The following is a 13,673-nucleotide window of genomic DNA, read 5'->3' on the forward strand; positions in this document are numbered from 1 at the left end:
TATAAACATGCATATATATATACACATTTATTTATATATGTGTAATATACAAAATGAAATATAAGTAGAAAATTAATTTATCAAGTCCCCTTAGATAAGAAAGCCAAAAGAAAATGTTTAACATATTTGCAATTAAGAACCTAATTTTGCTCATTTTGTCTCACATTATCTCAACTAACAAGCCTCATCATCACAATCAGCAAACTGCAATATCTCAACCAGCTCATTATCTTGACCACCGAGTCTTTTTTAAAAAAAAATTTAAATTTTATTGAATCACCGTGAGATAGTTACAAGCTTTCATGTTTGGGTTACAATCTCACAATGATCAAACACCCATCCTCCACCAGTGCACATTCCCAACCACCAATATCCTGGGTATACCCCCCCTTCCCCATCCTCCCCCGCCTCTATGGCAGACAATATTCCCCATACTCTCTCTCTACTTTTGGGCATTATGGCTTGCAACACAGATACTGAGAGGTTATCATGTTTGGTCCATTATGTACTTTCAGCATGCATCTCCCATCCCAACTGGTTCCTCCAGCCATCATTTTCTTAGTGATTCCATCTGCCTTCTCCCCTCCACTATGAAGCAGTCTTCCAGCTATGGGGCAATCCTCCTGGCCCTTGTATCTACTGTCCTTGGGTGTCAGCCTCATGTGATGCTACCCCACACTCCACAAATGAGTGCAGTCCCTCTACGTCTGTCCCTCTCTTTCTGACTCATTTCACTTAGCATGATACTCTCCATGTTTATCCATTTATAAGCAAATTTTATGACTTCATCTCTCCTAACAGCTGCATAGTATTCCATTGTGTAGATGTACTACAGTTTCTTTAACCAGTCATCTGTTTTAGGGCACTTGGGTAGTTTCCATATTTTGGCTACTGTGAATAGTGCTGCAATGAATATATAGGTACAGATGTCATTTCTACTGTGCTTTTTTGCATCCTCGGGATATATTCCGACCACCGAGTCTTATCGAGACCAGCAAGGCTCAGTATCATCTTTTCTGACCTTCATCTCTCAGTTTCTGATCAGTCAAGCTCTTTCTAGCCCATCATACATAGTTTTGTTCCTTCTTCCTTTCAAGACATAATAATTTCCTCTTTCTAATCTATGTTCCTCAATTTTAAAAAAAGCATGTAAATTGAAGTAGTTTTTTACTTAAGCTTTATAAACTGACAAAGTAACAGGAGAAATTTAACAATGTCTCTCCAATAAATAAGGTTTATAATTTGTGATGTTTCCTAGTTCCCTTTGAGATGAGAAAACATCTTTCTAATCTTTAGTTATAGTTATAATGATGAGTAAAAAATTCATACTATTCATTTGTTATGTACTTTCAAATCTGCTAGAACCTTCATAAATACACTGAACTACTATAATTCCATCAGCAGTAACAAAGATAGCCAGGCTGAGCCTCAGGGGTAGAACACTGGCCTTGCATATAGAGTCCCTACATTCGATCCTTGTTAACCCCCCGCCCCCACACACACAGAAAAACAAAAGAAATATATACTATAACCAGTGCTCCAGTTTTACAATCTACATGGTGCAAAAAATATGGTATATAGGAGTCTAAAAAATATTTGTTAAGGGTCAGGAGAGATAGGCCAGTGGGTAAGTTCCTTTTCTTGCATGCAGCCAACCCAGATTTGATCCTTGACACCACATAAGTTCCCCTGAGCACCACCGGAAATGATCCCTAAGCACAGAGCCAGGAGTAAACCCTGAGCAATGCTGACCCCAAACCTACATCTTATAGATGGTATATATGCATATATATGTATATATTTAACTGACAAACTTATTCAAGCATGTGGTACTAAATATAATGTCTTTTAAAATTTTTTTTCAACAACCAGGAGCAAATTTCTGAACCTCAATTAAATACTGTAAATACTTAAATACTGTAGTTGTTGAGTGTGGGTCAAGACATAAACTAGATTAGAGTTTAGTATTATTACCATTAATCTTAGGTAAAACGTAGAAAAAAAATTGGACCTTACCTAAATTAGAAACTTACTGGATCAGTAATTGATTCATTCACTAAATTTTTTATAACTCCTGAGATTTGATACTACTCTAGGAGCTGGTGAGAATGCTGATGAAAGCAATAATCTCTCGAAATTTTTTACATCTCCTTTGCTTTTAGGACACTCTGAGTCATTGTTTCTTCTACGGCCCATCTTCCTATCACCCAGCTTCCAAGCACTCACATCTACCATGTGCAGTTTCCTAGCCGGCCACAGCAATGATCCCCCGCTCTACTGGCCCGTCTGTCCCTCCAACTCCTTGGAAACTCAACATCAGCCCTCTATGGGCATTTGAAAGAAAATAAATTTTATTCATATATCATATTTTATTCACATATACTGACCTTCTTTAAAAAAGATTGAATCCATCTAAGGCAAACTTGACCTGTTTTTTTTTTTTTTGGGGGGGGGCGGTGGGAGAAGGTTGAGCCACACCTTGCAATGCTCAGGGGTTACTCCTGACTCTGCACCCAGGAATTACTCCTGGCAGACAGAGGGATCATATGGGATGCCAGGGTTTGAACCTGGGTTGGTCACGTGCAAGGCAAATGCCCTATATGCTGTACTATCATCTCTCCAGACCACAAATTTGACGTTTAAAAGTAAGTCTTATGAGCCCAAACTATGTGGGTAAAATTTACTGAGCAAGTGAGACTATGTATCTCTAAGCCTACCACCTCACCTCTTAATATCAGTTTCCAAGCAAAATCTAGCAAAAAATAAAAACTCAGTTAAGTTGACAGCTCTATTAGATTAACAACCCCAGATCTTATTAGTCATAGTCTAATGCCTCATTTAAGTCCAAAAAGGCTGAAGTGCAGAAGACGGTTTATTTAAGGATGCCCTGATAGTCAGAGACTAAATAAGAACTCTACTCCCCACCCTACCCCCACTTTTTCTTTTTTGAGCCAAACCCAGCAATGCTCAGGGCTTACTACTGGCTCTGCACTCAAGGATCGCTCCTGATGGTGCTTGGGGAAATTATATGGGGTGCCGGGGATCTAACCCAGGTCAGCTACAAGGCAAATGCCCTACCCACTATACTATCTCTCTGGCCCCAAGAACTCTAATCTCTTAACCCAGTAGTTTCCTTACATTTGACCACCAATCCTAATCCAAACAATATTACATACAATAAAATATTGTATATAACTATCACTTTTATTCATCAGAATTATTCTATTCTACTTTTTTGTTTTGGGGCCACAACCAGCTGTGTTCATGCTTTACTCCTGGCTCTGCTCACAAGGGTCATTCGTGACATGCTCAGGGGACCATATGTAGTGCAAGAGATAGAACCAGAGCTGGCTGCAGGCCAGGCAAGCACCTTCTCCCGTATTGCTCTCGTCTTCTTATTTGCTATTTTTCTCTCTTACTATGACTAGTTTATAAATTTTCTCTTACTATGACTAGTTTATAAATTAAACTTTATCATAGACCTGTATGTCTCAGGAAAAATCAGTCCACATATTCCAGGGACTACTATTCTGGGGTTCAGGCACCCATAAGAGGGTTACAGAATGTACTTCATGCAGATGAGAACATCTGTGTGTGTATTTGTTTTATATTTGTTTGGGGGGTCACACCCAGTGGTGCTCAGGGCTTACTCCTGGCTCTGCACTCAGAAATCACTCCTGGCTGTGCTCAGGGGACACTATGGGGAGGGGATGGGGGGGTGGTTAAAGCCTGGTCAGCCATGTGCAAGGCAAGTGCCCTATCTCTCTGAACTGGACAACTGTATTCTGATGAGGACGCTGCCTCTGATGAATGCTACTGAATTAACACTGAGCCAGAGCACACCTTAAGACATCTTTCAAAGTTGTCATGTATTATCTATAATCAGTAAATGGTCTGTAGACAACAGATTCATGCGAAGACATCTGGTAAATTTACATTTCATCATATTTATGGGGTCGGACCAATAGTACAGCAGGTAGGGTGCTTGCCTTGCATGCAGCCAACTGGGGTTCGATCCCTGGCATCCCATATGGTCCCCAAAGCGCCACCAGGAGTAATTCCTGAATGCAGAGCCAGGAGTAACGCCTGAGCATCACTGGGTGTGGACCTCTACCCCACTATGCCCCGAAATATTTTTATATTTCATGGTGCTTAATATACAAAACAGCTACTAGGAACAAATCACAATGCGAAACTACTTACACATTACTGAAGGTCACGGTGAAAATGATACCCAGATCTCAATTTGTGAATTCTACAAGCTTCAGTTTTGGAAAATACTGTGCTGGAAAAAAATTGAGGTCAAATTAATTTCAATAAAATATTTCCACCCCAAAATTCTGTTAACAATGATGATTTTCAAATAATATGGTTGTATATATTGTTTTCACCTGGCCGGAGGCCAATAAGTAATTTTCAAGTACCAGCTCTGTCAGAAAGTACAATATCAGTCAAGAGTAGACATATAGGGGAAGGAAACTTAGTACAGCAGGGAACGCACTTGCCTTATACGAGGCCAACCTAGGTTCAAGCCCCGGCTCTTTATATGTTCCTTCAAGTACAACTAGGAATGACCACTGAACAGACCACACAGGCAGAATAAGTCCTGAGGACTGGCAGGTATGATATCCCCCAAGCCCCAAAGGGAAGGATATACACAGTGGAGGGAAGCAGTTAGTCTGATGGAGGGTGTGTCACTAGTGCCTTCGTCATGAAATCTTACCACTAATGGTATTGTAAATCATGGTGCCTAACATAAAATTAAATTTTTTTAAAAGAAGCTTAAAAATGAATATATATATATATATATATTTAAAAGCAAGCAATAGAGGGAGAAAGCAAGAAATTTGAAAAACAAAATAAGGACACAAAAGAATTAAGTACAAGGACCACAGCAATGGTATAGTGGGTACGATGCTTACCCTGCACAGGGCCTACCTGAGTTTGATTCCTGAAACCCCATATAGTCCCAGCAAGAGTGGGGTATATAGGGAGCTGGAGTGATAGCACAACGGGTGGGGCATTTGCCTTGCACTCGGCTGATCCGGGTTCTATTTCCAGCATCCCATATAGTCCCCCAAGCACCACCAGGAGTAATTTCTGAGTGTAGAGCCAAGAGTAACCCCTGAGCATTGCCGGGTGTGACCCAAAAAGCAAAAAAAAAAAAAAAAAGAGTGGAATATATAATCACCAGCAATATAATCACCAAGAGTGATCACTGAGTGCACAGCCAAGAGAAAGCCCCGAGTTCCATCCTGTGTGGCCCCAAAACAAGCCAAGAATAGCTCTGAGTACCATCCTGTGTGGCCCCAAAACAAAATAAAACCGATGAAAGTTTGTGTATAGAAACAAGAAGGTGAGGAAGAAAAGCATGCTATCTCTAGGGCATTACGTACTCAACACTTAGTACTTTTTTCATTAAAAAAACGAACATAGAATTTATTTAACTTTCAAACTTCATTAAGGTATGTCCCACGTGGCAATGTTATACGGGTTTGACCCTTGAGGGTAGGATGATTTGCTGGGCACTGTAAAACCAGGACAGAACTTCACCTCAGTCTCACTGGAAACTCCAGTCAGCAAATATGGAATGCTACATATGTGTATTCTTCACATATTTCCTCGAGTCTTACTGCTGACAGTGAGCAAAAAAAGAATGTAAACACTGACTGGCTAAAATGTTTAAGCAATTCAACAGTAGATTACCAAAAAAAAAAAAAGTTTTTAGTTGAAATATTCTATGTGAAGTTCAAAATATATGTATAGTTAAAAAATTGTTTTTATTATATTGCCAGAAAATTGGATTTGTTTAGATGCAATTATGAAGGTACCATGTAACCATTTTCAAATAACATTTTCTGCTACATTGAGTTTCTTAATATACAAAGCACACTGTTTTGGCCATGACTCGATGCTCCATTAAACTTAATATTTCTTTATTAATCAAAAACCAAAGAGCCATTTCTCTAATGATAAAAACACTTACTTTACAGTTGCATTCACAATATCATATCTTATTTTTGACAGAATAAACTGGATAAACCTTTAGTCCATGAATTGTACAACAATGGGCCCAATTATCCTAATTCACTGATTTTCTAATACACACAAGATGAGACTGATACAAACTTCCATCACTGCAGTGTCAGCCAAGTCCTCTGCCACCGCGAGCTATCTGAGGATGATGCACCACTGGCTGTGCACACCTGGAGGAGGGCTGAAAGCGCGATGAGACTGAGCTAACCTCGAGGTGACATCAAGCCGCTGAACAGTCCCAGGCTGAAGCCTAGGGAGCCTTCTTGAGATGGGGGCAGGCCGAGTCCCCACCCTGCCAGGAGCCCAGCACCCCACCCACGCCCAACAGCCTCCGGCATATGCACAGTCCGGCTTCACGGCTCCATGACTAATCCTGAAGAGACACCAAACTGCCAAGTGGTCCCAGTTGCACAGCTCCTGAGCGTGCGGCCACACAGGCGGCCAGTGACACCTCCACATTTCACGGTCCGGACAGCCTGGTCGGAATGCAGCAAATTAGACGGGAAAGTTGCCTAGAAGCCCACGGAGCTCCCGGAGCCAAAGCAATAACACAGAAGGCTCATCTAGCAACAGTTTTGTGAACCCTCAATGCCGTCAATAGCACGATAGTGAGATATAACAATTTTCACAATTTTTCTTTTACGGAACTATTTTTTGATGATCCCATTTGCCTTTTTGTTGTCATAAGCACCATAAAGTAAATTATTTTATGCCTGCTCGGGGGAGGAGAGAGGGCAGGTGGTGGAAGACTGTGGACACTGGTGGGGGGAAGGTCACACTGGTGATGGGATTGGTGTTGGAACACTGAATGCCTGAGACAAGCGTATTAAAAACAACTTTGCAAGTCCTGGTGGTTAGTAAAACTTCAAACATAAAAGAAAAGAGAAAATGTGTGAGATCCACTCAGCAGAGCTGCCTCTCATGCACAGAAAGCCATGCGTGGCGGCGACATACCAATGGTCTTCCTGCAGCTCGATTTTCTTCCCACACACAGGGGCCATGACGTTGCTCTTATTTTGAACCGACACTTGAATCTGAGCTTATCATGGATTTATATTCAGTTGTGAGATAACACAGGTCTGGTATACCTTTGACCCTGGTCCTCCTAGTACAGCATCCAGCAAAATGATCGTAGAATTTCACAGCTGGGAAATGGATGGCGGTGCCCTTCACTCATTCTGATGATTTCCTCTGTTTTTCTTGTTTTTTTTTTTCTGACCTGTACCATTTGTTTACAAGTGTGTGTACATGCATGCATGAATGAACACTTAGTTCTACACAGTCAAGTGTGCATCTTCATGTGCTTCATTACCAAAGATACCAGCAGTCCGTCACAAGGACGCCTAGTGCCAACCTTGACATGTACGCCCACTTTGCTCCAGCCCACTCCCTGCCACAGATCACAATCCCTGGAGAGTGAGAAGGGTTTTTATCTAAAAGCATCATGTAAAAGGAAAAGCAAGCCTATGAGAGAAAAAGACAATATATATGAAATGATATTCCCTTATACACTGCTTACAGAAACAAATTCTCCCAAAGTGTATGCATATAAGGTGCATTTTTGGTACCATTTACTCAGTCATCTGGACTGCTAGTTTATTTTGGGGTTTGGGGGGAGCTTCTAAGCTCCTCCAGTGCCTCCCAGCCAACAAGACTGACAAGTTCATTTATTTATTTATTTATTGCTTTTTGGGTCACACTTGGCAATATTCTGGGGTTACTCCTGGCTCATGCACTCAGGAATTACTCCTGGTGGTGCTTGGGGGACCATATGGGATGCTGGGAATCGAACCCGGATCAGCCACGTGCTAGTCAAACGCCCTACCAGCCCAAGACTGACAGTGTAGTGTTAGGGCCCCAGGCCACAGCTGCTTAGGTGAGCTGGTGACCACGTAGGGCCGCCCTGGCAGTGCTCAGGGAACCATCTGGTGCCAGAAAGCCAACAGGAGTGGTCATGCTTGCTTTAGCAGTGCATACACAGACACACTGGCTGCATGCAGGACAGGTGCCCTCTCCGGCCCTAGAATGTTCTATTTAAACATAACTATATAGAGGAAATGGCACCAATGCACACACCGAAGATAAGACAGAGGAGATCGATCAATCACAATGAAATTAGGGCAATCTCCACGGGGTCAATTCCAGATTAGAATCGAGAAGACAACATAAGCTAGTGCCTTGGAACCACTGAAGAGTCTTTTCCTGTGTTCAGGAGTGACCTGGCCCTCACTCAGAAATGATGTAGCTGAATAACTGCAGTAGCTAGTAAACTCGGATTAGGTCTGAACAGTCACAGTTTCTGAGACACGTACTGTCTCTCCAGACAGGCAAACCCACAGGGACTGAGTCCTGTCTTTCTTCTTATTCTCTCGCAAGCATAGCAATTATAAACACATGGCATGTGTGTTAACATGATTAAATACATGAAGTCAGAACAGTGAAAACATGACAGGACCATAGATTTGATGTCGGAGAAGATCCCAGGGCATTTCGTTTCAATTCTTTCTATAACTGAAAAAAATCAAAGCACCAGTGTTAAACCGTCCGTAAGTTTCTGACTCAACTCTAATGGCTTCTCCTTTTTTTTTTTTTTTTTTTTTTTTGCTTTTTGGGTCACACCCAGCGATGCTCAGGGGTTACTCCTGGCTTTGCACTCAGGAATTACTCCTGGCGGTGTTTGGGGGGACCATATGGGATGCCGGGGATCGAACCCGGGTAGGCTGCGTTCAAGGCGAATGCCCTACCCGCTGTGCTATCGCTCCGGCCCCCTCTAATGGCTTCTTAAAGCAACTTATTTAAAAATAGCTTTGGTGGGTTTCCCGAGTGGTGCTCAGACGGCCAGTGGCCAAAGGTGCTGGCAGGTTAGTGCTGGGGCCCCAGAAGTCGTGCTGTCTGGCCAGTGGTTCAGGGGCCACCAGGGCCACCCTGGTGGTGTTTATACTCTGTGATGCTCAGAATGCCACATGCCAGGGTCAAACCCCTGCACTGTCACCCCAGACCTCCCATGGCTTTTCAAGGGGGGTGTGTGGAGATGCTACTCTGGGGACACACCCAGCAGTGCTCAGGGCATACTCCTGGGTCTGTGCTCAAGGATCACTTCTGGAAGGGCTCAAGAAAGCCTGTGTGGTACCAGCAATTAAACCAGGGCCAGATGCCTGCAAGACAAGTGCCAAAACCCCTATACTGTCCCAGGGCTTTTTATTTGGAACTCTACTACACCGGCTTTAATTCAAAAATGGCAGAGAAGGGGGGCTGGAGAGATAGTATAGCGGGTCGCGTGCTTGCCTTGCCCGCAGCCAACACAGGTTTGACCTCCCGCATCTCGTAGAGTCCCCTCAGCACAACCAGATGTAGTTCCTGAGTGCAGAGCCAGGAGTAACCCCTGAGCATGATAGGGTGTGGCCACAAACAAAATACACAAAGGAATGGCAGAGAAGAAGACAACAGCATTAATTAGTGAAGATGAACTTGGATGACCAAAAGAGTTAACAGGTAAGTGGGAGAAAGAGTTCACCAAATCAAAAGAATAGATAATCACAGGTATGAAAAAGAATAACCAAACGAAAAAGGGAAAGTATGAAAGGACAGAAGCTGACAGAGATATGGAAGAAAAGAAACAAAAAAGTTGGGGCCAGGACCCGAGAGACAGTACCACACGTAGGGTGCTGTATGGTTCCCAGAGCACCGGAAGGACTCCCTCAGCGCTGAGACAGAAATAAACCCCGTGGAGAAAAAATAATACACACACACACACACACACACACACACACACACACACACGGGTCCACCTTGAACAACATGTCCATAACCACACACTTTCCTCTAAGAAAACTTTTTGGAATTATTTTTAGTGGATTATTCATAACAAACAATACAAAATAAATCATTTAGGTCCTGCTTTGGGGGCAGAGTTTGGGGGGTCAGGGTGAAAACATTTGAAATATGGTGGAGGGTAGGTTTAATGGTAGAGGGATAGGTCTTGGAATATTAAATGCAACAAATTACTGTGAACAACTTTATGCCAAAAACAGTAACAATAAGTCTCTCAATGAGAGACGTTACTGGTGCCCACTCGAACAAATCGATGAGCAATGGGAGGACAGTGACAGTGATAAAAAAATCAAAATTTTTTAAAAAATAGACCCTGAACACTGCCGTGTGTGGCCCCAAAACAAAATTAAAAAGAGGGGGGTGGTGAATATAAAAAGGGATGAACTTACAAAATAATGCAGAAATAAGAAAATAAGAATTAGTTATAAGATCATGGTAACTCAATTAAAAAATAAATTTAAAAAAAATTTAAAATAAAAAAAAATAATGCAGCTTAATGAAATAATCAGAGATGTGACAAAAAAGGGAAACAACCTAAAGAAATGACTATCTACAATAATAGCACATACATTCTAATAGTCATCTAAAATATTGTTTGTTGGTTACTTGCCAATATAAGAATTAATAGTAAAATGCTAAAATAATTTTTTAAAAAAGAATTAGAAGAAATGGGAAATGTTATTTGGAGAATTTTTCATGATATTTACATTCTTTTAAAATAGAGAAACAATGACATTTGGCACTTCCAGAGTACAACCAGACACCCTATAAGTAACAACAACAAAACAATCAACTACCAATCTTGAATGGAAACTCCGTTCCTATCACACTGTTTGTGAGCTGCAAATATATGATGCTTACCAGACTAAAGTGAAACACACATCTGGTTTTATATTTTTGTCTGTTGTGCCATCTTTTCTTTTCACTGTATTTCTCATATGTATACCAGTTCTGCCTCACAAATTTCTTACTTCCACTTTGAATTCTCATACACATTTGCTAGCTGGTATTTAAAACAAATTGTGGCCACCATTAGAATCTTCCCACAAAGTTTCTCTCAAACACACAAATACCTGTTTTTTTCTGCTGGATTTTACAAGCAGGCATGAGCTGCTTCAAACAGTATTCACTGAAGCGATAAAAATACATTTACATAATAATCATTTGAGTCCCAGCAAACTGCAAAAACAAAAACGACCCAAAAAAACCCCCACAAAAGACCAAAAACCAATATAAAATTCATCAATATTAATATAAAGTTCACAGCTTAAAACTGACCTTTCGGGGCGGAGGACAGTGCAGCAAGTAGGGCACTTGCCTTGCACACAGTGAACTCACATTCACTCCCGGCATCCCACAGTGTCCCAGGAGCACCAGCAGGAGTGATTCCTGGGTGCAGAGCCAGGAGTCACCCCTGAGCACTACCAGGTGTGGTCCAAAAACCAAAAATCAAACCAAAATGAAACAAACAAAAAAATGACCTTTAAAAATAGATTTCTAGTTCAGCCACTTGATTTGTGTTAGTAGTTTAACTTCTTTGGGGGAGAGTTGCTCCTAAGCAGTGCTCATGCCCCAGGGGGCCATTCTGGTGAAGCTCAGCCAGTCTGGGCAACTTGACCCTGGGACTGAGGATGCAGAGACACCCAGTCCCTGAGTGCTGGGGAGACTCTACCTGGTGGTGCTGGGTGGCGGGGGCAGGGGGGGTGGGGCAGAGAGGGGACCCATTAAGCTCCTCCAATAGGCCTTTGCATGTGCTCCTGAGCTCTTGACTAATCTATCTCCTTCACCTGGAAATTTCTTAACTATGCCATCTCATATTTATATATATTTTAAGTCTTAAAAATCTCTTTCCTCTTTACCCCCCAAAATTGCAACAAACAGCACCGTTTATTATTAAAGGTGAAGTGAAAAAGACTCAGGATTAATACTTGAAAACAGGGGCTGGAGTGATAGCATAACGGGTAGGGCATTTGCCTTGCACGCGGCCAACCCGGGTTCAAATCCCAGCATCCCATATGGTCCCCTGAGCACTGCCAGGAGTAATTCCTGAGTGCAGAGCCAGGAGTAACCCCTGTGCATCGCCAGGTGTGACCCAAAAACCAAAAAAAAAAAAAAGTACTTGAAAACAAACTTTGACAATTCTCCTACCTTGACCATTTATGATTGCTATTTACATTCTTTGAATTTAAAATTGCTATACCTTGTGTTTCTAACTTTTTAAAAGTTTTTTCTTTTCTAGCTTTAAACTTTTAAACTTTAAATTTAAAGTTTAAAATTTAAAATTTAGGGGCTGGAGCAATAGCACAGGGGGTAGGGCATTTGCCTTGCACGTGGTCGACCCGGGTTCGATTCCCAGCATCCCGTATGGTCCCCTGAGCACCGCCAGGAGTGATTCCTGAGTGCATGAGCCAGGAGTAATCCCTGTGCATCGCCAGGTGTGACCCAAAAAGCAAAAAAAAAAAAAAAAAAAAATTAAAATTTAAAGTTTAAAATTTAAACTTTTAAATTTTTTAAGTTTTGATTTCTCTTTTTTGACTTCTTTATTGAATTTTTTTTTCTTTTTGAGTCACACCCAGTGATGCACAGGGGTTACTCCTGGCTCTGCACTCAAGAATTATATGTAAGAGCCTAAGCAAAACAATTGGTCAAATCCCTGCTGTTAGGTTTGAAACCACTTCTCTGTCCCCACACACAGATAGACACTAAATTCCCTGGGAGAAGCAACCAATTTGAACCTGGGACTGGGCCTGTATATCTTATCAGTCAAGAGAGTTAATACTCTTAAGGGAACATGTGCTCCAGGAAAGAAAATATAAACAATATGAAGTACAAGCAGAGGGGGAGAGGAGGTGAAGCCAAGAACGGAACAAGCTCTACCAGAGGAAACAGAATTTACGGTCCAACCTGAACACACTTCCTAAGCATAACAAATATCTCCAGGAAATTAACATAGGTTATTAGGGTGGGGAATAATGAGAACCCAGCTAGGGATTAAAAAAGAAATAAATAAATAAATTCTAAGTAGGACGGGGTAATGACATGAACATAGTCAAAAATATTATCATGGGGCTGGAGCGACAGTACAGCAAGGAGGGCGCTTGCCTTGCGTGTAGCAGATGCAGGTTTGATCCCCAGCGACCATATATGGTCCTCCAGGCCTGCCACAAGTGATCCCTGAGACCAGAGCCAGTGGTGAATCCTGAACACAGCTGGATAAAGCCCAAATATCAAATGACAAAAAAAACCCTTAATAGATGAACAGAATTTAAAACGTTAATACAGGAATTGAAAATATAACCTATTTTTTAAATGACAGTTTAAGGTGTGAGGTATGTATCTCAGTGGGAGCACTCACGCTGAACACACACTGGACTCTGGATTTAACTCAACAAGGGAAAAAGTAAAGGCTTAAGAGAATGAAGAGATAATCCACACAATGGAAGGAAATATTTGCAAAAGACATTCGATGTGGAATCGTTCAAAATTCATAAAGAACACTTGAAAACAGAAAATGAACCACCCAATTTTTAAAAGGGCAGAACTTTGTGAAGTGAAAAGAGAAAAAGAAAATTAATAAGCCTAGGAACTCAATCAGCAATGGTCAGTGAGGGAAAGTAAGGAACTTGAGGGTTCACTATCCCCAAATACACAGCAACAGCTGGGGAGGGAAGGAAGAATTTGAAAAGGAAAGTATATCTGAAACAGCCCTGAGCTTCGAAGGCCAAGGGAGCGCTAAGTAAAGAATAGAGGACTGGGGGCCCCTCACATGATCCCCTGAACACCGGGAGTGACATCCCCCACCCCGC

General features: G+C 41.8%; 1 protein-coding gene across 7 annotated transcripts in view; it reads right to left on the minus strand.

The window, feature by feature from the left end:
- The window catches only part of DENND4A (DENN domain containing 4A), a 143,598-nt gene that overhangs the window by 111,495 nt on the left and 18,430 nt on the right, over positions 1–13,673 (minus strand). For 6 of the 7 annotated variants that reach the window (XM_055125269.1, XM_055125267.1, XM_055125266.1 and 3 more), the window contains exon 2: positions 4,204–4,285. The gene's annotated coding sequence lies outside the window, so the exon portion shown is untranslated. The remainder of the gene's footprint in view (positions 1–4,203; positions 4,286–13,673) is intronic. The other variant, XM_055125264.1, reaches the window with a different exon arrangement.

This window comes from Sorex araneus, chromosome 2, assembly GCF_027595985.1.
Source record: "Sorex araneus isolate mSorAra2 chromosome 2, mSorAra2.pri, whole genome shotgun sequence".
Taxonomy (NCBI): domain Eukaryota; kingdom Metazoa; phylum Chordata; class Mammalia; order Eulipotyphla; family Soricidae; genus Sorex; species Sorex araneus.